Raw genomic sequence first — 22,505 nt, forward strand, 5'->3', positions numbered from 1 at the left:
TACATATCCGACAAGCCTGATGCAGAGCTGATTGCATAATAGGAAGAAAATGGCAGAGGACGGCTTTTCTTCTTTTCCCAAAAGCTCCTCCCACTTCATAACTTAATGAGGACTTGAAACCTTACAGAATCTCTACTCTGTGCAGTGCTCCACATCACCAACTCAGATGCACCAAAGAAAGATTGTTAAACAAATCTTTCCCTTTGCCTGAGAAACACTGATTAAAATGAAAGGACATAAGTATTGTTTCTATCAGTTCTTTCAGCGTCCTTGACATACTGAAATACTACCTGATCGTAAAGGGCTGCAGCCATGTTAGCTCCCTCAGAGGGAGGGAAGAGGAAGTCCCTGATCGTTCATGCATCACAGAATGTGGTAGTGGGGAGAGGGGTCTTTTTCTCCCCTCCTCCTGAGGTCATTCTCCATTCTGAAGCCCTGAGCAGTCTCAATAAACTCTTAAAATTCTCCCACCAAGTCAGTGTACAACCAAACCTACCATGATTCATTGAGGTGATCAACTTTGTTCTTCAATTTATTAAGCTATTTTCCTCAATGATAGTCCACGGCAGTGGGAAAAACCCAATAATTTATGTGCCTACCCCCTGATACTTTCCACTGGGACTCATGCCTTCTAAATATTAGTAGGAATGAGACTTACAGAGAGCAGCCCCCCAAAACCACTTTGTAAATGAAGGGGAAAAAAAAAACTCAGGCCAGGTCTTCTCACCCAAATAAAACATAATGTCAAATCAATTACGAGGTTATACTAAAATGGGTATAATACTTTGATGTGTTTATTATATTTACTTTCCTTCAATTCTGCAGTCTCATACTTAATTTATAAATGAGGAAATCTTCATGGTTGTAGGTTTATCAGCATCATAATCTGTATAACAATCTATATTCTTACAACCGCTCTGATCTTCCTCATGCATATACCCTGGGGCAGTGAGGAAACCAAATCTTCTTCATTAATGATAATTTTGTTTACAATTGTCTCTTTCAGATAATTCAGTCCTTAGCAGTGCTCCCTGCTCCTTCTCTCTGTCACCTTCAGGATTGTATTCTTTGCCTGCCTGTTGTGTCATTTGTTTGCTTGTTATATTGGCATTTGTAACTGGTGAACTTGAGGTCTGTTTTCCCTAGATCTGGGTCTCCCTGCCATCATGATCCACCCTCAGCTTTCAGTACCATTGTTATCCACCCTGCAGGCTGTCTTGTCTTAGCCACTCCCTGTCTTGTCCCCAAAGTCTGCCATTTAATGCCCATATCTATAAATTGTACCCTATTCTTGCTCAAATTCACCCATCAGTGCCATTAGCTATTTTCTTCATCTACTAGTTTTACATCAATATGGCTGCCCATAGTGGTGGTGAGACTATCCTTTGAGGTGGATCACAAATGAGAAATGAAGCAAACTCCCCTCTGCTTTCAACTTTACCTTCAACCTATCTGATACAACCCTCACCCTGACATAGTGGCCTGGAATAGGGGCTGGGTGATGGGAGAATACTTGTCTCACTGTCTGCCTCCCTAGTCTCTAGGCTCTTTTCCTCCCCATAACCCACCAGGGTTATCACTATACCCTCTTAGAACCATGCATGATAAACAGTTCAGGGAATGAAAAACTGAGAAAAGAATATGAATCAGGAGCTTTTAAAATGTATTTACTAAATTAAAAATAGAATTACCATTGATCTAGCAATTCCACTTCTGGATATACACCCAAAAGAATCGAAAACAAGGACTCAAAGAGATATTTTAACACCCATGTTCACAGCAGCATTATTCACAGTAGCCAAAATGTGGAAGCAACCCAAGAGTCTATCAACAGATGAATGAATGAACAAAATATGGTATGTGTATACCAACAACAGAATATTATGCAGCCTTAAAAAGGAAATTCTGACACATGCAGTAACATGGATGAATCTTAAGGACATTAGGCTAAGTGAAATAAGCCATTCACAAAAGGAAAAATACTGAATGATTCCACTTACATGATGAAGGTAAAGTAGTCAAATTTATAGAGACAGAAAGTAGAAGGGTGGTTGCCAGGTACCCAGGAGAGGGAGGGAATAGTAAGTTATTGTCTAATGGGTATGGTGTTTCAGTTTTGCAAGATGAAAAGAGTTGTGGAGATGGATGGTGGTGATGGTTGCACAACAATGTGAATGTGCTTGATGCCACTGAACTGTACCCTTAAAAGTGGTTAAGATGATAAATTTTATGTCACATGTATTTTACCACAATAAAAAATTTAATGTATTTATTAGGCCTGTTTACTTCTGCACAGGGAACTGAACAAAAAAAAACTCTATAAGACAGCACGCCGAGGAAACCAACATGTGTATTTGATTCTAAGGAAAATAAGCATGGAGAAGGATCTTCAATAAGGGAGACTTTCTAGAAAGCCCTCGAACCAGAAGATATTCAGGTTTTTTTGACAAAACTAATACCCTGATACTAATGAAGAAGGAATTGCTCTTCAGAAGTTATTTGCTGAGATTGTTCATAACCAAAGAAGGAGCATAATATTTACTTTTCCTGAAATTTCTTGCTCTGCATACAGGGTCACTCTTTTCTCCAAATCTTGGCTCAAAAAGATTTTCAGAGTGCACCATTCAAGTTTTAGTCCCTGTAAATAGTCCTCCCTGTACTCGTGGAATCCTCAACTTGTACCCTTAGTGCCTAGAATAGTACATGGTACATAAGATACAATAGTACATAGGTTTGTAGTTGTATTTTGTATTGTATTGTAGTACATAGGTACATACAATAGTACATGTACAATAGTATATAGGTTTCGGTGAGGAGTATGTTTCAGATGGGGACTAATCAGACACCAGTTAAGGATCAGTTACATTAGTTATCCATGAGATAACTGTTGAGGGACTGAAGGAAGTGAAAAAAGCTATGCACCAGCAAGGGATAGATTCAGGAAATGCAAAATGATGGGATTTAGCATACAATCAAGGGAAAGGTAATATAACTTAAGGAAAAGAGGAAGGTATGCCTGCTGCTGAAAATTATGCATCCCAAATCAGACATGATATAGGCTACGTTTCTCGAAAGATGGCAATAGCAAGACAGTTGTTTATATTTTCAAATAAATAAAAAATCTGGCGCCTGACAGTCTGCTGCATGTTAGCTATATAGCAAGCAGGCAGATGGGAAAGATGCTTGGGAGAAAGAAGAGGCAGCTTCACCCCGGGGTGCTGAGGACCTGTATCTCCAGTTACTCTGGCTGTTGCACAACAGGTTTGCCATCAACCTGTGATTATCTGAGCTTATGGGGGAGCAGAAATAAAGAACCAAGGACTCCAAAAAGCATCTGCATTTCACTTTGGAAAGCATTTTTCAAATGACACAATTACAAGTCTATCTCTATTCAAGGAATTCACGTTATAAACCCCATAATTAAGTCTGATGCAAAAATGTGACTTGCAAGTTGGTAAACTACTTCCACGTCCTGCGCCCCTGCGCAACTCACACTCATCACGTCTCTTGTGTCTGCGTCTGAACACAGTGCGTGATCTCCAGGATTATAAAATTGCCACCTTCTATTCTCATTCTCTCCAACCATTTGCTTTTGGTGATTTGAAAGCATATAATCTAGGCAGGATCAGCTACATAAATTTGCGCGGCCTGGAGCAAAATTAAAATGCCGGGCCCCTTGTCAAAAAATTATTAAGAGTTTCAAGACGGCACCCACGACTGTGGGCCCTTCTGAACAGGGGACCCGGTGGGACTGCACAGATCACACATGCACAAGGCTGGCCTTGTACCTTGGCTTTAACATAAAGCAGCTGGGCCAAGTTGTGTTAGAGGCGGTGCAAAGGGTGGGAGAGGATGAGGAAACACAGACTCACTACCTTGTAACACTTCTTAAAATAAGGGAAATACCTGTTTCATTGTCTGACAAAATCATAGCTACCTAAATCCACCCCATATGTGCCTATCATAACAGTCTACCCATTAAGCAGGTGGGTTAACCAGGGGTAACCGAAAGGGAAGAGCTGCAAATACTGTTAGCTAGAGTGAATGACAATTCCTGTTTGAAAAGTGAACTGATGGGTGGATAGATATATCAGCTGTCTAGAAGACAAATCCATTAAGGTAAACATATTCCCAACCATTGGGTAGAACACCCAGAGGAGGCAAATTGAGGGGTGCTAGTTTCAAACTACATGGTCCACAGTGCTTCAACCAAATGCTAGAGGTGAGAATTAGTGATGAGCCAGAGAGGAATCTCTTTCATTCACTTTAATTCCTCTCACACTGTGGAGTGAAAAACAGAAAAGAGACACCTGGAAGGCCCTATCACTAACTTTAACCCTAACTTACCTACAAATTGGTTGGCCTGAGGAACTCCCTCTGAGAGGGAAGAATCTGCAGTAATCCAAATCTTCATTCACTGCTCAGGGCATTTTTATGTAGCCCGTATTAATAATATTCATTAAATTTAAAACACACATGCTCATATTTGGGGGGCTCCTTCTGAATCTGGAGCACACCTTGTGTAAGAGCTTGTGATCTACAGCATATAACTAATTTACCTCAGATGGGAAAATTCTCACAGTACAATCATAACATGGGGTGAGATGTGGAAAGTCATAGGTAACCAAGATTTGTTTACAGTTACTATTGGGGTCATCTCTTCAGCTCTTGAGCAGTCTGCTCAGCCACCTTCAGTTCTTTGCCTACTTGGTACAAGTCAGTACAAACCCAGAATGCCACATTGAAAGAGAAGTAACTGGTTTGTTCAGATTTAATGTCAAAATATTATTCTAAAATTGTATTTTGTACATTTGCATTACAAATGCTTATGATCCTAACAGCTAATCTATTGTAATATGTCTATGAACTGGTTTCCTTGTACGGGGCCTAAAAGGTGTTGTCCAGGAACTAAGGTAGAGAAGAGAGATGGTCTGGAGAGATTTAATGCCAGCCATGCCTCTTCCCATTTCTGTTAGTTTAATCTCTAGAGATGGCATTTGGAAGCATTCTTCTTACAGACTGAAGCAGAGTGAAACGAAATGAAGTAGGAACTGGTCAGAGTTGGGAAGGAAATGTTAGAAACTGGTAGGTTGTGTGTCTAGTACATTTTTTAAACTAAGAGTTAGTTGTAGTGTTTTTCTACAGGGCAGAGTTGGAAAAAAGCACAGACTCCAGAATTAGCAAGATCTGACCTTCCAACTCACTTCCTATGCGATCTTTGAAAATTCACCTAATCTCTCTAAAGTTCAGGTTACCTATCTATAGAATTGGAATACAAAGACCTATATGTAGGCTTATTCTTTAAATTTACTAACTTAATATATTCAAGACCCCAAGCACAGTTCCTGGCATACAGACACTTAATAAATGTCACTGTCCTTCTCCATTCTCTTTCCCTCTTTTCCTTTTCTTTTTTTCTTTTCTCTTTTCCTTTGGTCTTCATCCTCCACTCTTCATTACTAAGAAGACGTAATTTCTCCTCCCCAGAAAATCATTACAATCTTTTTCAGAATGAAGCAAGTACAAGATATGAAGTATATTGTCTTCTAAATCCTAAATTCCTGAATTTAAGCCCTGCTAGTTTCCAGCATGTGTTCCTGGTAGCAAACGTTTATAGCCAATGATTTTCATTTCTTACCTTGCTGAATCATGTGCCTTCTTTAGCAGGAAGCAAATCAACAGGAAACTTCTTGATATGTTAAGGGGCTGTACTTTAAGACATTCTTTCATTTCCATGATACAGAAATATTCCTTACTGGAGCACATGTTTCTAACAAAAGTATTCATTAACTTCATGGCTAGTGCCAAAGACATCCTGTAAAAAAAGAAGTGATTCTCAGTGTAAGGTGCTCGTTTCTTTGGGCTGTTAAATTATATTGTAGAAAATGCATAGAAATACACTTCTATATACAAGCACATGTGCACATAGCCTATTGTTGGAAAGACTTGCTATGGGCACTGGTACTTTTGGAAACTAGAAACCAAATGGGATTAATTACCCTAAGTAAATATAGACAACTATAAAGCAAGGTTTTAACTATGTTTCTTCATATGGTAATACATCTCCACCTCAAGTCCCTAAACGACCAATCTATTAGCTTGGAGATGTATCTGTGGCAGACACTGCTAGCTGGCTACGTAATATACATTCTCTTCTTTTTCCATGGTTAATATAACCTTGATTTTATTGGGGGCAGCCAGATAACCTCCCTTGCAGCTAGAGGTGACTATGTGACACAGTTTTAGCCAGAGTGAACAGAAACTTTCTGGGATTACCGAGAAGGTTTTGTTTTCCTGATAGAGGTACCTTCACACTTCCCTTGTTGCTTTCTCCTTCTGCTGACTAGATGGCTGAAGCCACAGCAGCCATCTTACCACAATGTGGGAAAGGCCAGGAGAATGGCAGAGACTACGGCCTCGATATTCTTGAGCTACTGCATCCTTGAGGACTCCCCTAACTTGCTTAAGCCATTGTGACTTGGGTTTTCCTCTGAAAGCATCCCCAAACTGCCATAGTAATCATCTTCCTTGGCCAGAAATTTCCACTAGATTTGTTTCTTCGGAGTACATATGCATAATGATATTTGCCATATTCTGACTACCACACTTGTTGAGATGACCAAAAGAGAGTCTATGAGTATGTTTTGAAAACTGTCAAGCACTTAAAAATGGTAATTAGTATAATAAGGACAATGTCATATTCATCTCTCTATCCCCAATAGCAGGTACAGTGTCTGCCCATGGTTGTTCATTATGCATTTAAGATACAGGAATAATTTTGTTGCTTTAAAAATCAGACTAGCTGGAGTATAGGTCAGAAAGCATAGTCAAGCCCTGCCTATCCTGTACAAGAATGGCAAATATATAGCATGCCTGCCTACACTCCCGCTTCTCTAACTGCAGACATAATCAATGAAACAACCAATCCTCCCAATGAGAGAAAACTTAATCTCAGCATAGTACCTTAGACAGTTACTACAAATCCATCATCTTAAAAACAAGAGATTATTTGTAACCTACAAGGAAAAGGCAGGTGCTCTAATAATGGGAGGTCAAGGTCCTCCAGGACTGAGCCTCGGGTTGTTAGAAGCAGCACCATAATGTAAGGAACAAAGTGAAATATCAGGTCCCTGATGATGGAGAAATGATAGAAGGCACCATCTGGGAACACAGCTTCAGGACTGGAGGTCAGGCCTGGCGGCGGATGCAGGACTGCTGAAGTCCAGCAACAAGGAGGGCCAACCAGGAGGTAGCCAAGTGGCTTTATTCCTACATCTCCATGCCTGTCACCACTTCACACCCTTGCTCTACACCCCTTTTATATAGGCGTTCTTCTCACTGTTACCTGTCTTTTTTCTTCATCATCTTATGTCACCTCACATTTCTCCCCATTAAGGGGTACCATGATTCAGTAGAAATGCTTTGCAATCAGGCAGATCTGGATTCAAATACTAGTCCTTACAGGGTGGGGAAAGTTGAGTGGATTGTTAAATCTCTCCATCTCCACATTTGTCCAAAGAGGATAATGACAGAACTTCATAGGCTTGCAGTTAGCATGGAACATGCTTAACTACAATTTAACACAGGGTCTGGCTTATTGTAAAAGCTCTTCCTCAGCTGGAGTAAGAGTTCATTTGCCATCTTGGATTCTGGACACATTGCCATCTCTCAGGAATAAAGAAGTTTCCTAAGATTCAGTATGGTTCCAGACATTTTGTGAGGACTCAGTGAATATTCTAATCCATGAAGGAAGAGAAGCTTATTTGGAGCAAGTAAAGTCATAGGTCTAGTTTGTACAAAGTAATTTCAATGAATACCCACAATGGTAACTTCACCCTATTCTCAGACAACCAATGGCCATCAGACATATTACACTTTAATAAACTTTAATGAAAGGAACTTCAAATTCCACTTATATTTTCCAGTGAAATTCTATCTGCTCCAATAATTTTTAAACATATGGAATTTATTTTCCCTCACACCTGGCTATATTTAATTTGTTATGAGAGGTTCCTGACTGTATTATGTGACCTATTCCCATGATGTTTAAGAGTTAAATGTGTTTCCTGCTTTCCTGAATTCCAAATAAACTGAATAAAATAACCAATCCTTGGATACACAAATGTAATATCCTGAGCCTGCACACACACACACACACACACACACACACACCGTGTTCCTGTTTTCTATTAACTTGCAGTTTGTGGATATGAGGGACAGGAGAAGTAGTAAGGACAAGGAAATTATGAACCACTTAAAGAGAATTACTTGAAATTTTCATATTGTGGTTATTCTTAAATGCTCTCATCCATCCTAATAACTTAGTATGTTACTGACACCTTAATAATTTATTCATTTGTTCATTTGATTTGTCTGGTTTTTTCCTTATGAGCTAAATAGTGTGAATACTTAGAATAGTATTTCAAATTTGAAAAGGAAAAATTGCTTTAATTTTTTAACACTAACAACAATAACATAATACCCTATTCAAATGTTAGCAGTATATTTTCTTAGGCCTATCTTAAAAATAAAGGCTCAAGTGTAACTATTCAATACCCATTTTTTAAAATCAAGACTATTCTGCACCCATTATTATATTAATTCTATCCCATGAAGACAGTCTTATATTCTATTTCCACAATTTCAACTATTAAATGATGTTTATAATACTAGAAATGTACACAAATTGCATTTCATATCTAGTTTTGCAGGTGTAAAGGCAATATGGAACAGTGAAGAAGCACCATCTGAGAAACTAGACATGTGAGATATGGTTCCTTCTACCACTTTCGGTAAACATAATTTAGACTAGTCATGTGTGTCTCTGGGCCCCCGTCAGCTCATGTATAAAGTGGGGTTAATAGTTTACCCATCTCAAACCAAGGTGCTGAACTATATGATCCAGTGAAGAGCTTAAGAGTATGATCTTTGCAGTGCTAATTATTAGCTGTGTAGCCTTGGGCAAGTCACTTAATCTCTGGATCTCCCATCTTCACTGAGAGGTGAAGGTTAAATTCAATGATGCCTATAAGCCCTTTGACATAGTTCCTAATCATGCCATGATAAGAGTTTGGTAAGGGTCAGGTACCATGGTTTTTGTTCATTGACATACCCTGAGGACCTAGGAGACAGTTTGACACATAAGTGCTTAATAAATATTGTTGAATTCATTTTAACCGAAATACCAACTGAGGTCACACTGACCCTTAAAATATAAGTAAGATTGACTCAAAATCCCATCTCACATGCTCTAGAAAATTCAATGTCTTACTCAAGAATTTTATAAATGTATGGAGTCTTACTATTCTCTCTGTCATATCTGGTTCAGATTTCCTTCTTCTGTTGTGGTTTATTTTGTTCTCCATTATAAGGCTTTTTTCTATTTCTTGATTGCCACAGTTACTTTCCTTTGATTAGCTCCACCATACACATACCCACAATCCACAACACAAATAACCAGATACCATTCTCATGACAAACCTATGTGTATCTGATTCATAGGAGGATTTAGGAGTAACGGTGAGTAACGGTAAATCGCAGAGCTATACACAAGACAACTTGCACTTGAATGTTAAGCTTCTTCCTACCCTAATAAAAAAATTGTTCACAAAAAATAATTATGAGAACCCTTATAGCAATTATTTTGAATACGTATATTTTATTGTTCTAATTTAAAAAATCTTATTTTAGCATTTGCCACCAGAATCCTTCTCAGATGTATGACATTTGTTTGTTTAGAAAGGTTTATTTATTTACCATGAGTAGGGATAAAAATAAAAGAGCTTAAATATTTCCCAACTCTCCTTTAGTTGATCTCACAAATACACATCCTTCCATCAGCCAGGCATATCAGAACCCATCTGACACGAGTATTGGAATCTCTTTGATGTCTATTCTGTACAACCTGTGCGAGACATCACAGGTTTCATTTCTGAAGGTTCAGCAGTCTGTTTAGGAAAATGCCACTCAGAGAACCAAAAGAGCGTCTGTCTGGATCCAAAATTAGTGTCTTACTCACCATATGTATTGCCACCAGGAAGACATTCTGGATGAACGTAGCAGAGTGTTTTTCAAAGTGTTCTTTTGTAATTTAGAAACTGTTAAGCCTTAAAATGAGACTGTGAGGATATGAAAATGAAGTATGGTAGTAAATATTCTTTTCAGCAAATGGATTATTTACCATAAAAGAAAGATTCTATTTCATGTTATTTCCCCTACTCTTGAGAATACGAAGAACATGTTAGGTATTCTTACTCCATGTGATGAATATGAACAATCCCCACTGCCAAGGGATACCCACAGAAGTTATCTACAAGGGAGGCTGCTTGGGTTTAGAGCCTGGAATGTTATGTCAGGAATTTTCCAAGCTCATAGAAGCAGATTCAGTACTAGTCATTCCCTCTTTCCCTTAAAGAGATCCAGAGACCCAGAGCAGCATTACTGGGGATAGAAGGGCCAAAAAGCTGTGACACTCCTTCAGAGAGGTAAGAACTGGAAGGGTATCCTGGACCACATCTGCCCCATTTCCCAAGAAATAGTCCGTGTTCTTAGTAATACCATCTTATGCTGGTACACCATGTTTGTGAGCATAGTGGTTCGTTCAGCAAACCACGTCTCAGGCACTGTGCTAGCTTTTCACAGGAGAGGCAGCAGAGTGTTGAGACCCTGGACTCTGGAGCTAGACTGCCAGGGTTCCAGTCTTGGTTCTGTACCTGCCAGCTCTGTAACTTTGGGCACATAGAGTTCTCTGTGTTTCACTTTCCACGGGAATCAACTGGAGTAATCACCTATCTCAAGAGGTAGAAAAGAGGATAAAGGGGCAGTCTAGCAAAGAAAACAAACAGGTATATGACCAATCCAAGTAGTATCCAAACAATGATGTGTTAAAATAGAACTACTAAGCAAATACCTATACCCAAGGAGGTGGAGATTAGGGCACATTTGCATCTAGGACACTAGAGTGATGTTAAAACCACTCTAAGATAATACACCAAAATGATTGTCCAAGATGACACAGGGATGGAGTCTGAAGGAAAAAATAGGAATATTTATAAGTCCCATATAGACTCTATTGTGCTTCTCATCTTCTGAGCTATCTCCAGAATCTTAAAATATAATGTAAATAATTGAAATAAGTAAATATTATATTATTTATTTATATGATATATTATATGTATGTGTATATATGTGTACATATATGTGTGCGTATATATACCATCAACTTAGTACATACCTTTGGATTTAGAACCAGAACACCAGGTGAGCTTACGCTACTAAACTTCATTAGTCAGTCAGTCAGTCCATACCACCAAAGACAGATCAAAAACGCTAGCATAATAAGCATTCCTGGCAAAGTACATATCCTTCCCCAAGCATCATACAAATTACCTCTAAGAAGACTTGTATTCAAAGTTCCCCAAATCCTAAAGTCTTTGGGAGAGAAATACTGAACCCTCCCTAATAGTCACATCAAGTTCCATTTATAATACTGTTCTGATCACATTTCCCTCTCTTAGAAACCTAAAAATTAAACCCCGGGCTCTGAGACAAACCATAAAAACTATAGTAATAAAAAGCAAAAAGTGCAGACTTTTAAAATAGGTCTGAGAATGTCATTGTTTCCAGAAGGTAGAAATACCATGATTTAAAACCCTGGTTAGAAGCAAGGAAACCGTTAGCAGCTGGCATGGAAATTACCCCATTATTTATTACTGTTATTACGTGAGATTCTTATGCCACATAACTCAATAGAGAATAACATCTATTTGATTGCATGGGATGAGAGTCTGGTCCATTATTATTAATTTGCCTTCACTCTAGCCATTAAGTGACTGTTCCTTTGGATCATAAAAAGTAGTACATGAATAACACAAAAAGGTTTTTACCCCATTCTCAATAAGATAATGAATGCCAGCTACTGTACCAATAAAAGATTCAGCCACCTGCTTGGATACCTTTCTGTCACTGGGCTCAAGAGCAAACAAAACTGCGTCCAACTGGTGTCCACTGAGTGAATATTGCTCCTTCCCTCGGTTGTTAATCAGTTCAGAACGCTTGAGTTTTAATGAAAGAGACTTGCAATTGCGTTATGTTTGCTCTTGATGCGTTTCTTATATTTAAGGGTGAATCAGCATTTAGCGTAATTCTTTTACACCTCACTCACCTGCCATTACTCAGTCGGGGTCTTCAACCTTAAATAACTTTTTAGATAATCAAAGATTTCTGCTTTAGACACCCAAGTTTTTAAACTTTAAACATCTCTAAAATAAATCTTTCTATAGTGGTAGGTAGGCACACCTTTTCCCTGTTTACTTATTATTTTTTTGAGTGTGCTGAATCTAAGTTAACATTGTCTTGATGACTGCTTTTTTAGATTGGTTATTGTTTTCGGCTAAGCTTCAAAAGCAAGGTTTCTATTCAGTGCTTTTGCCCTTGTAGTAGTCAGGGTTCTTCAGAAAAATAGAACCAGTAGGATCTATGTAAATATATAGAATAAGAGACTCATTATGAGAGATTTACTCACACAATGATGGAGAATGAGAAGCCATCTGCAAACTGGAGGCCCAGGGAAGCTGATGGTGTAGTTCCAGTCCAAACCCAAAGGCCTGAGAACCAGAGGAGCCAGTGGTGTAAGTCCCAATCTGAGACCAAAGACCTGAGAATCAGGAGCACTGATGTCCAAGAGCAAGAGAAAATAGAAGTTCCAGTTCAAGCAGAGAGAGAAAATTTGTCCTTCCTCCACCTTTTTGTCCTATTCAAGCCCTTCAGCTATTGGATGATGCCCACCTGCACTGGTGAAGAGGATATTCTTTACTCAGTCCACCAATTCAAATGCTAATCTCTTCCAGAAACACCCTCACAGACACAACCAGAAATAATGTTTTACCAGCTATCTGGCATCCCTTAGTCCAGTCAAGTCGGCACACAAAATTAACCATCACAACCTTCAAGCATCCAATGCAGTTCGCATGCCCACCTCCAAGTTAGAAGCTTACTGAATCCTCTGTCCCAGGCAGCTCCTGAAGTCCTCCTGTGGGTGCCCCAACACCCAGGGGTCTGGGCAACTATGATTTACCCTCATGTATTACCAACTGCTGTCTCAGGGCAGAGTCTCCTCACAAATATTGTGTCTCAAGACCTCTTGGTCATCCACTGCAAGCCATTTCCACTGGGTTCCACACTCTCCACACAGATAACAATAAGATTCCTCACTACCAGTGCTTAGAACTTCTCATGGACTTTTTGTTAAGCCTGTTCTCAAATTTCACCTTCATCCAGAAGTACTTGCTTCTGATTTTTATGCTTCTTCCATCTGCGAGGGTCTCTGCAGCCTCAGGGCCACACTAGTCTCTGATCCACTCTGCCTGGGACAGAGTATGAGTTAATAACATGTGACCCCAGGATACATGTCAGTGGAACTCAGTATTAAGTCCCAAGGTCCAGTGGTCCAGATGCCATTGCTGGCCTCCTTAAAGACCTCCTGGACGATGGAAAGGATGTTGCTAGAGCTCCTGATCATGGGCTGCAATTCAGGTTTGGGCCTGGGTTCTATATAATGGTTAATCAGAACAAAGGCAAGTGACCTGGCAAGGACTTAGTCTTATAACTTGTCCTAAATTTGCAGGAGTAGGGTCTGAAGGCAGTAATGAGTAATGGTTAAGAACACAGACTCTGTTATCAGACTACCTGGGTACCAATCTCATCAGTAGCGCTTTCTAGCTAACCTTGGGCAGGTTTCTGGAGAATAATGAGTACCATTCCTCCACCCAGTGTTGTTAAGGAAATCATTGGTGTGAGAAACCATCTACACAGCTTATTACATTAAGCAGGTTTTATTATTCTACTCTTTTCATCAACATAACTATTCCAGGAAACTCTTGCCTGGAAGACAATAGTTTTTTATTCCAAAAACTTTCTGAAAGACCAAATAACTCTTTAATAGAAAGCATAAAATGATAGTTTACACCCCCAGACTCCTGGACTCCTTGTTTCTAAATTCTCTTTGCTGTGCCCAGTTATTCTAACCTTAATGTCGTGATCTTTATCCAATCCTAATCAAGCCCCCTGTTTTGAAAGTCCCACCATAAACCAGTCTTCTAAAATTTCAGTAATATCCCAACATTGCCTTTCCCTCTCTTAAGTACTACTAAGACTCTGTCAAGGTAATGCTCTCCCTTACAGTAGTAAGTAAGAAACTCGGCTTTGTCTTATCGACATATAGTTGTCAGGGTATTTTGGGGAGTCGGAATATATAAAGCCCTCAGCTTGATGCTGGTCCCACCATAAGTACTTTATGAAGTTAAATATGTAGATGCCCTGCAGCATTAGTCACAACAGTCAAAATGTTGGAGGGAAACTAAATCTCCATCGATGATGAATGGATAAACAAAATGTTACATATAGTGGTGTATACCTACAACAGAATACAAAGGTGTATTACTATTACATAATAGAGTTTTCCAGATTTGCAACCCACCTCTATCACAGTGCCCGAACTGCTTGCCAAGAGCAACTCTTTTGCATTAAAGTGTAGAAATAAACAAAGACCAAGTCAATGATAAAGGCAAAGGCTATATATTCAGTGCTTACTATATATAACAAGGGTGTCAGCCACTGCCACTTGTGTTTTGGCAGAGACTCAAAGGTAGGTAAAGGAGTAGGAAAGGTTTATGGTGGAAAAAAAGGAAGGCTGAAGGTATGCCTTTATTGAAAGCTATTGGCTTGGGAAGCTATAGGCAGGCCAACTAGATGCCGGGCATCCTTTGTGATTGGTGAGGATGCATATTTGGCTTTCTCTGGTTGGTCCTAAGTTTGAAGCAGGGATAAAAATTAGAGAAGCTGTCAGTTATTAATCAAGTCCTGGCCATTCTGCACCAATTGTTACAGAAGTTACTGTTTAGGTTCTTGGATTGTTATTAGAGATAGCAATCAGGCTTACTGCAAGTCTAACTTAACAGTAGGTTGGCTTCCTGGGTCGTTTATTGTAGATAAGGGGGTTGGTTTCCTGGACAGGCAGCAGGTCACAATCCTATTTTTATACATGATCTGGCCAATGTCCATTTGATATTCAATTTCTCAAAACAAGATCTGTATGGGAGCTTGTTTTTATCTTGTTCTTTGGGTTCTACGGCATGGTTCTCAACATAGCGTTAAGTGTATAAATTTGCATAAATAAATGAATGACTTCATGGTGGATATTGGGAGTGAATCCGAGCTAAGTTAATTGTATAAGCTGATGTGACCTTGAAGGAAAAAAAAAACAAACTGATGGAATTCAAGTTAAGAACAGAAGGTTTGGGGCACAAGGGGAGATTTGGTGAAATCTCCTGGGATTGCTTCTTCAGTAATACCTTTGACATCTAAGTCTAGGTTCTGTTCCCAGAAAACTTTTCTTGGTAAAAATTTACCTGGCCTTTTGGATTTGCCCCCAAAAATGTGCAGCAAAATGAAATCTGACTGCTAGTTTCAAAGGATATATAGTCATGGAACTAGAAGTATGAAGCATGGAACGCTGCACAGACTGGACAAGACTATGTATAGGGTCAAAGATTGAGGGTGTAGAGTGACAAAAGACAAAGGATAGGATGAGACAGTGTCTTTGGCGACAGTTTTGGGGGTGAATGCTACCCTACTCAACGGCTCCTATATCTACAATTAAATCCCCCCAGAATCTGGTCTCCATCTGTATTCCCCAACTCATTTCTTCATTCTTGGATGAAAACTGGCAGGAAGCCAAACTGCCTACCAAAATGTACTTTGCATTTTTTTAAATCTTCTTTACTCTTCTTCATCTCATCTCTGTCTTGCCTGCCTTAAGTTCATCTTTTCTTTTCCTTTTCAAGTCAGTATCTATTCTACCTATCTTTTTCAACCCAATCCTAAGCTGATCTCTTTGAGACCAAAACGTGGAAGGGATAATGGCTTAGAGTTCCTTGCATTGCTACAGTCCCTATTTCAGAGTTTCACACATGGTAGGCAGACAGTAAATGATGACTTATTGTGGCAATTATTAAGGGTCTCTGGCACTTGCTAGATGAGTTTTCATGTTAAGTCTTGGCTCAAGTTATAAACACAGCACATGGCTTCCCTGAAATAAGCTCATAATCTGTTTACTTATTATACATTAAATGAATTGTTCCTAGTAAAACAGTATTCATTTTCCTCCTTAGTATTAACTATAATTTCAGTGGTTAATGAGTAACTGAAATAGGTTACTTAAGTGAATGTTTCCTGTGTTTTCACTGATCAGAATAAGATACTGTACACCCACTGTTTCCCATGTTTTTCCAAATACAGCAGTATTAGTTTTATTTTAACAGTAATTATCATTTAGGCAACCATCTGCCAGCACATATTTTTAGGTAACCTTTCTCCAGTGATTCCGGTGAGTTTTGCCAAACCGTTCACAAAAATAGTCTATTATTGTAACTCAGTTTTAGCTAGATGGTTGTCATAACTTTAATGTTTCTATTAACATAAGGAAAATTATATTAGCTGTTCCCCAAATTCTTAATACTAATATATAATTATTTTTCCTACCTAAAGTCTAGTGTTTAATCCCCACTTTCTGTTGCATTTATGTAAAATATGGCTCATAATGTCACATTTCTCAAGTTAATTTCTATAAAATTTAGTCAATTTTTATTAATTTTATATTAACTACTCTTATATGTCTATATGCATACACTTGTCATTGAAACCAAACCTTAACTAAACCTGTTGATCAAGGTGACCTAAAAATTTTTATTGTTGATGTTTGGCATTTCATGATTGGTTGGTCTAATTGTGAAGTAAATGAACCAATTATTTTGGCACCTGGTGTATGAGTATGTGTATGAAAACTCACAAGGGGTGGTGTTTTAAAGGGTAGGATAAAAATAAGCTAAGACTCCCTAAAAATTCTACTTTATCATTTGCACGCTAGGGAATGAGAGCCTACGAAGGAAGCACTCACTCAGCCTTAGGCATTGCATAGCCCGGCTGGACCATCACATGCCTGTAATTAGGAACTTCATCATCAATCAGCAATTATAGCAGATGAGAAGATAGAAGCTAATGATGCCAGTACAGACAATTGCTGAACACACTTAGATGAGCTACAGCATCTGATTGAATTGCCAGATAATTTTGAGAATTTCAATAAATTTCTCCTAGTTTAAAAGTAAAAGTGGAAAGAAATCACCTGAAATCTATCACAATGGACATATTTTTGCAATTAAATACTGGAAGTAGAGTTTTATTGGAAAGATCAGGGAGTAAAGGTTTGTTTGTTCTTTTTTTAACTTAAAATAAACATACAAATCAAAACTGGTAGAGGTAAATGAAAATAATGTGACTAAATTGTGGAACTTGAAAAATGGAGCGAAGGATAGTCAGGAAATTTGCATGGAAAACCAATTTCTTTGTCTGAATGAAAAATTAGACTAGCATAAGAATGAAAACAAATCCTAGCGGATAAAACCACAGTAGAATTGTTTTGTGTCAGGTCACATCTGCTGAGCCGAGAAAGCCTACGAAAGACACTAGTTCACAATAAACACCTTTTGTTGGAGCTGTCACGAGGACCACATTAGTGAATTTCCCTTAATACAGCTGATGAATTTGTTTGAAAAGAATACAGTAAAGTCATTAAATCATATCTAAATTTCAAAAAGAGAATCAGCTTTTTCAAAGAAACCTACCAAAATTGTATAAATCTAGATTATTATGTATGTTATCCCAGATCTGATATAGGTGATGTACGCCTGCATTTATAATATGTCCCACAAATATAAATAACATTCTCTGAATACAATAAAGAAACAGAGATATTGTCTCGATATGTATTTTTTAACCCTTAAGTGACATTTGAAATGTGTGAAAAGCTGATATAAAAAGAATTACAATAATATTAATAATAGTGATATTATAGCAGCTAACATTTATCATGTAACGGCTATGCTTTAGTCGCTGAGCTCTGCTCTTTAATTATTATTCCATGGGCAGATATTATGCAAAACACTTTAGCAGGTATATTGCTAGTAAAGTTAAGAAGCAGTTGCTTGGTGGGAAGAAGAAAGGCAAAAGAAGAGGAGATTGGAGCAAACTGGACCAAACAGAAAGCTAAAACTTATGAGTGGGCCTTAATCTTATTTAAATAACTGGGAAGGGATGAAAAAGAAAGAGTAGAACAAAGGAAACTACAAATGGAGTCACTTGGAGCCAGGGAAATGTTTTTGAAGGAATCTTTGGGGTGTAAGTGTTTTCCTACCATACTGGTTGCCTAAGGTATATGATGTTAGTAAAATAACTGGGGCACATGTGAAGACCTCTCCTCTGTAGTGTGAGACTCCTGTCATCCTGAGGGCCATAGCCTTCAGGTTTGGGGGCCAATCAGCGACTTTGGTGCCTCCCAGTTGCCACAGAATTCTGAAGTCCAAGAAGTAAGACAAGCAACATATTAGTTTCATCAGTCTGAAGGCTCGCTTTCTTTCTGCACTGGAGAAGAAGGGGGAGGGGCTTCTTTTCCTGATGAGGAGTCAGAACCACAACTCTGGGACTCTCAAAAACTTAATTCAGAGAGCCCTAGTTATACCTTCCTTTAACTCACCTGCTTAACTGAATCCCCTAGCTCTCCGCACCAGCAATCAAGTAACTCTCATAAAACTGATGCATTTTATGCCTTTTTTTGATTGTATAAGCCACAAATGATTGCCTCTAGGTTAATTTTGCACCACTTCTTCCCTATACCTTCTTAACAGTGAAATGCTGGAACGGTGTGCATTGTGGCAGAAGTCAAGAGAGTCAACAGTTGTGGGTTTAGACGCTGAACACTAAAAAACTAATTGCCAGATCTTTTATCTGAGCTCTCTTTCTTAATAGAAAAGAAAGTATTATCTCAGATCTTCTTTTTTCCTCAAGTGTTACTTGTTTCTAACAAAAACCTTAGCCTAAGTTTCATGTATAGATACTTCACTGTGGGAAAAGTTTATTATAAGAATTTAAATGTATATTTGGGAGTCCTAATGCAAAGGAGCAACAACTTTCTCATTCAACTAATTGAACAGCTGAGAAATATAGATTGTTTTATATTACATCAATTAGGATTTATTTTACTTGTCAGAAAGGCAAATTCCCAACTCAAATTACCTTTAACAATACAGGAATAAATTCCCTCAAGTAACTGAAAAATTCAGAACGTTCTGGATTTCCAGCAAGAGTTGATGCAATAACCCAGCAATGTCACAGAGGAGTGTTGTCGCTCCATCTCTAGGCTCTGTTTTGCATGGTGTCTGCCTCATCCTCTGTCTTGCTCCTGATCTAAGATGGCTGTTCTTATCCAGGCTACATGTGGGGCTTCATTTTCTTCCCTCAAACATGGAACAAACATGGAAGTCTTGAGCTTCACTGTGAGTGAACCAATTTAGGTCAGATACCTGTCCTAAACCAATCACTATGGTCAAGGGGAAGTCACTTGGCTAGAGAGCTTACCCTACCTTAAGTTACATCATGGTCATCACCATGTCAGGACCACATCAGAACTCAATGACGCATAGCAGTGGTTCTCAAGGCACAAACTAGAAATAATAAACTAGAAATCCTAAGAGTTTCCAGCCATAAATGTCTTTCTAAAGAGATTTGGGTAGGTCTTTTTCATCAGATCAATTATCTTTTGGTCCCTTACGGTTTTTTAGTGTCCAGAAGAATTTAAACTGGGTAATATATAGTTGCATGGGGAAATGAAATAATATGACAGAGGCTGAAAGGAAACAGAACCTTTGGACAGGTTAGAATGAAAAGAATAAGAAATCCTGTGGAGTATTTCTTTAAAAACAAAAAGTCAAGGAATATTTATAATCAGTGCTGGTATATGCACTGGTTACAAATATTGGATTTGCACTGCCTTTGGAACAGGCGTCCAGGTGGCTATAACAAAATACCACAAACTCAGTGGCTTACAGCAATAGAAATTTATTGACTCACACCAAAATCAAGGTTTTGGCAGGGCCACCCTTCCTCTGAAAGCTGCTGGGGAATCCTTCCTTGCCTCTTCCTAGCTTCTGGCAGTTGCTGACAATCTTTGGCATTCCTGGGCTTGTAGCTGTATAACTCCAATCTCTGCCTGCACTGTTACATGTGTCCCCTGTGTCTTCTGTCTTCACATGGCCGTCTTCTTATAACACCAACTAATTACATCGATAACAACCCTATTTCTAAGTAAGGACACATTCTGAGCACTGGGGGGTTAGGACTTCAACGTATCTTGTTGGGGGAGAGGGGACACATTTCAACTCATAACAGTAACAGATACTAACAAGAATAAGGGAAATTTAGCAAACTACAAAAGGCCTAACAAAGAAGCAAAGTAATATATATATATATATATTTGTTCTCTAAATCTAGAAAAATACAAAAATTTCCTATCTGTATCATGTAAATCTAGATCTTCAGATGTGTTCAGTGTATCATAATTCAATCAATGGCTCTGCAGAGAATCCCCAAAGTCAAGCCTAACTGATTGCTGTGAGAATGCAAAGGGTCAAGCTCAAGAAATTGTATTTTACTGCCAAACATTTCAGCCATGTTTGGTTGGTCAAAAGAAGAAACAAAAAAATAGCAATAGCAAAAGCAAATAGAAAATCACCAATCATGAAGCCTTTTAAGTTCATTAACTGTATAATGAAAAAAAAATCAGAAGAACAACAATATTTGCTGTTTAAATAGCATTGTTAACTTTTTAGGGAAAGAAAAGAAATGTAAAGGGAAAACACGTCTAAAATTCCAGACCAGAATAAATTTTGTGTTTGTCTTTAAATGTATTTGTATTTTTTAAAACAAAGTTTGTCTTCTTCTTGAAAAAAATAATAATATGCTATGTTGTATAAAAAATATATTTCTTTAAATAATCTTTAAATAATCCTGGTCAATGAATGAGCAAATTCACACATAACGCTTAAGATTTATTTTAAGTTTTTATTTTCAGAATCAAAATTAACAAGGGATTGTGTGTGTGTGTGTGTGTAAAATCTATCAAAAATGTAAAATAAGAAAGTCATTCTGTTGTGAGATTAAACAGAGAAGAAAATATAACAGTGAGAAAAGGACCTTAAAATTAGTCATATTCAAGGGTGTTGCCAGTTAAAAAAATAAATGTCTTAAAGAGAATTTAGAATAAGATAAGTTGATTGCCACATATGACCTACAAAGAATACCATTCTAAGAAATATACCAAAATGACTTGTACTAGCTGTACATTCTGCTCTCTACAATTCATTTAATTTAGTTTATATCAACTCTGATGTACATTTTTGCATAATCTACAGACTCTGAAGCAGGTTCCCCTAGTCATCAGCACTCAAGTATGCACAGACAGCAATCTGGCCTTGAAGAAGCATAACAGCTTTAATGAGTAGGAAATCAATTAGGAATTTTGACACATGGTGATATGTTTAAACAATTAGGCCTGTCCTTAGCTAGGAGGCTCTGCTTTTAATATGACAATGAAATTGACTATGTCATTTCAACCTTCTAATGGCTTGGAGCAACACCACTCAGTGCCCATCACCAATCTGAATCTTCCTTTCCATGGAAAGCACATGGCTGCAGGCGGATTTGTATTCATGTTCTGGATCAGCTGTAATTATTTGGTGTGATTTATTGGTTTTCTATCTACTGCTTTCTGTTTACACTGGAAATAATGCAATTTGTTTTCCTTCTGAAACTCCCAAAGTGAATTGTTCTAAAGTGATGCATGCTTAACTCATACAGGTGATTCAAACTGTCAGTGATCAAAAAGTCACTTAGGGGCTTCCCTGGTGGCGCAGTGGTTGAGAGTCCACCTGCCGATGCAGGGGACACGGGTTCGTGTCCCAGTCCAGGAAGATCCCACATGCCGCGGAGCGGCTGGGCCCGTGAGCCATGGCCGCTGAGCCTGCGCGCCCGGAGCCTGTGCTCCGCAACGGGAGAGGCCACAACAGTGAGAGGCCCGAAAAGTCACTTAAACGCATAATGCATGGCAGTCCCCCCACCCCCAGTTATTTGATCTAGACTGTTGTTTACACTTTTTTTCTTTACCTGTGATCCCACCATCTTATGCCTGAGGAAGAGGCTCAGAAATATGGCAAGAGGTAGAAGAAATCAGTCTTGGGGGTTTTTATTGAGTAAGTAGCCAAAAATGATGTGCCATGGTCAAATCAGTCTGAATTCTATAGACATTTTATAGTTTTTTTTTGTTTTGTTTTTTGTTTTTTGCGGTACGCGGGCCTCTCACTGTTGTGGCCTCTCCCGTTGCAGAGCACAGGCTCCGGATGCGCAGGCTCAGCGGCCATGGCTCACGGGCCCAGCCGCATCCGCGGCATGTGGGATCTTCCCGGACTGGGGCACGAACCCATGTCCCCTGCATCGGCAGGTGGACTCTCAACCACTGCGCCACCAGGGAAGCCCGACATTTTATAGTGTTTAAGATTCTTAAGAGATATGGTAATATGAAAAAATGTCTTGTCCTTCTATGAAGTAGAAATGCTGGC

This window comes from Mesoplodon densirostris, chromosome 8, assembly GCF_025265405.1.
Source record: "Mesoplodon densirostris isolate mMesDen1 chromosome 8, mMesDen1 primary haplotype, whole genome shotgun sequence".
NCBI classification, from domain to species: domain Eukaryota; kingdom Metazoa; phylum Chordata; class Mammalia; order Artiodactyla; family Ziphiidae; genus Mesoplodon; species Mesoplodon densirostris.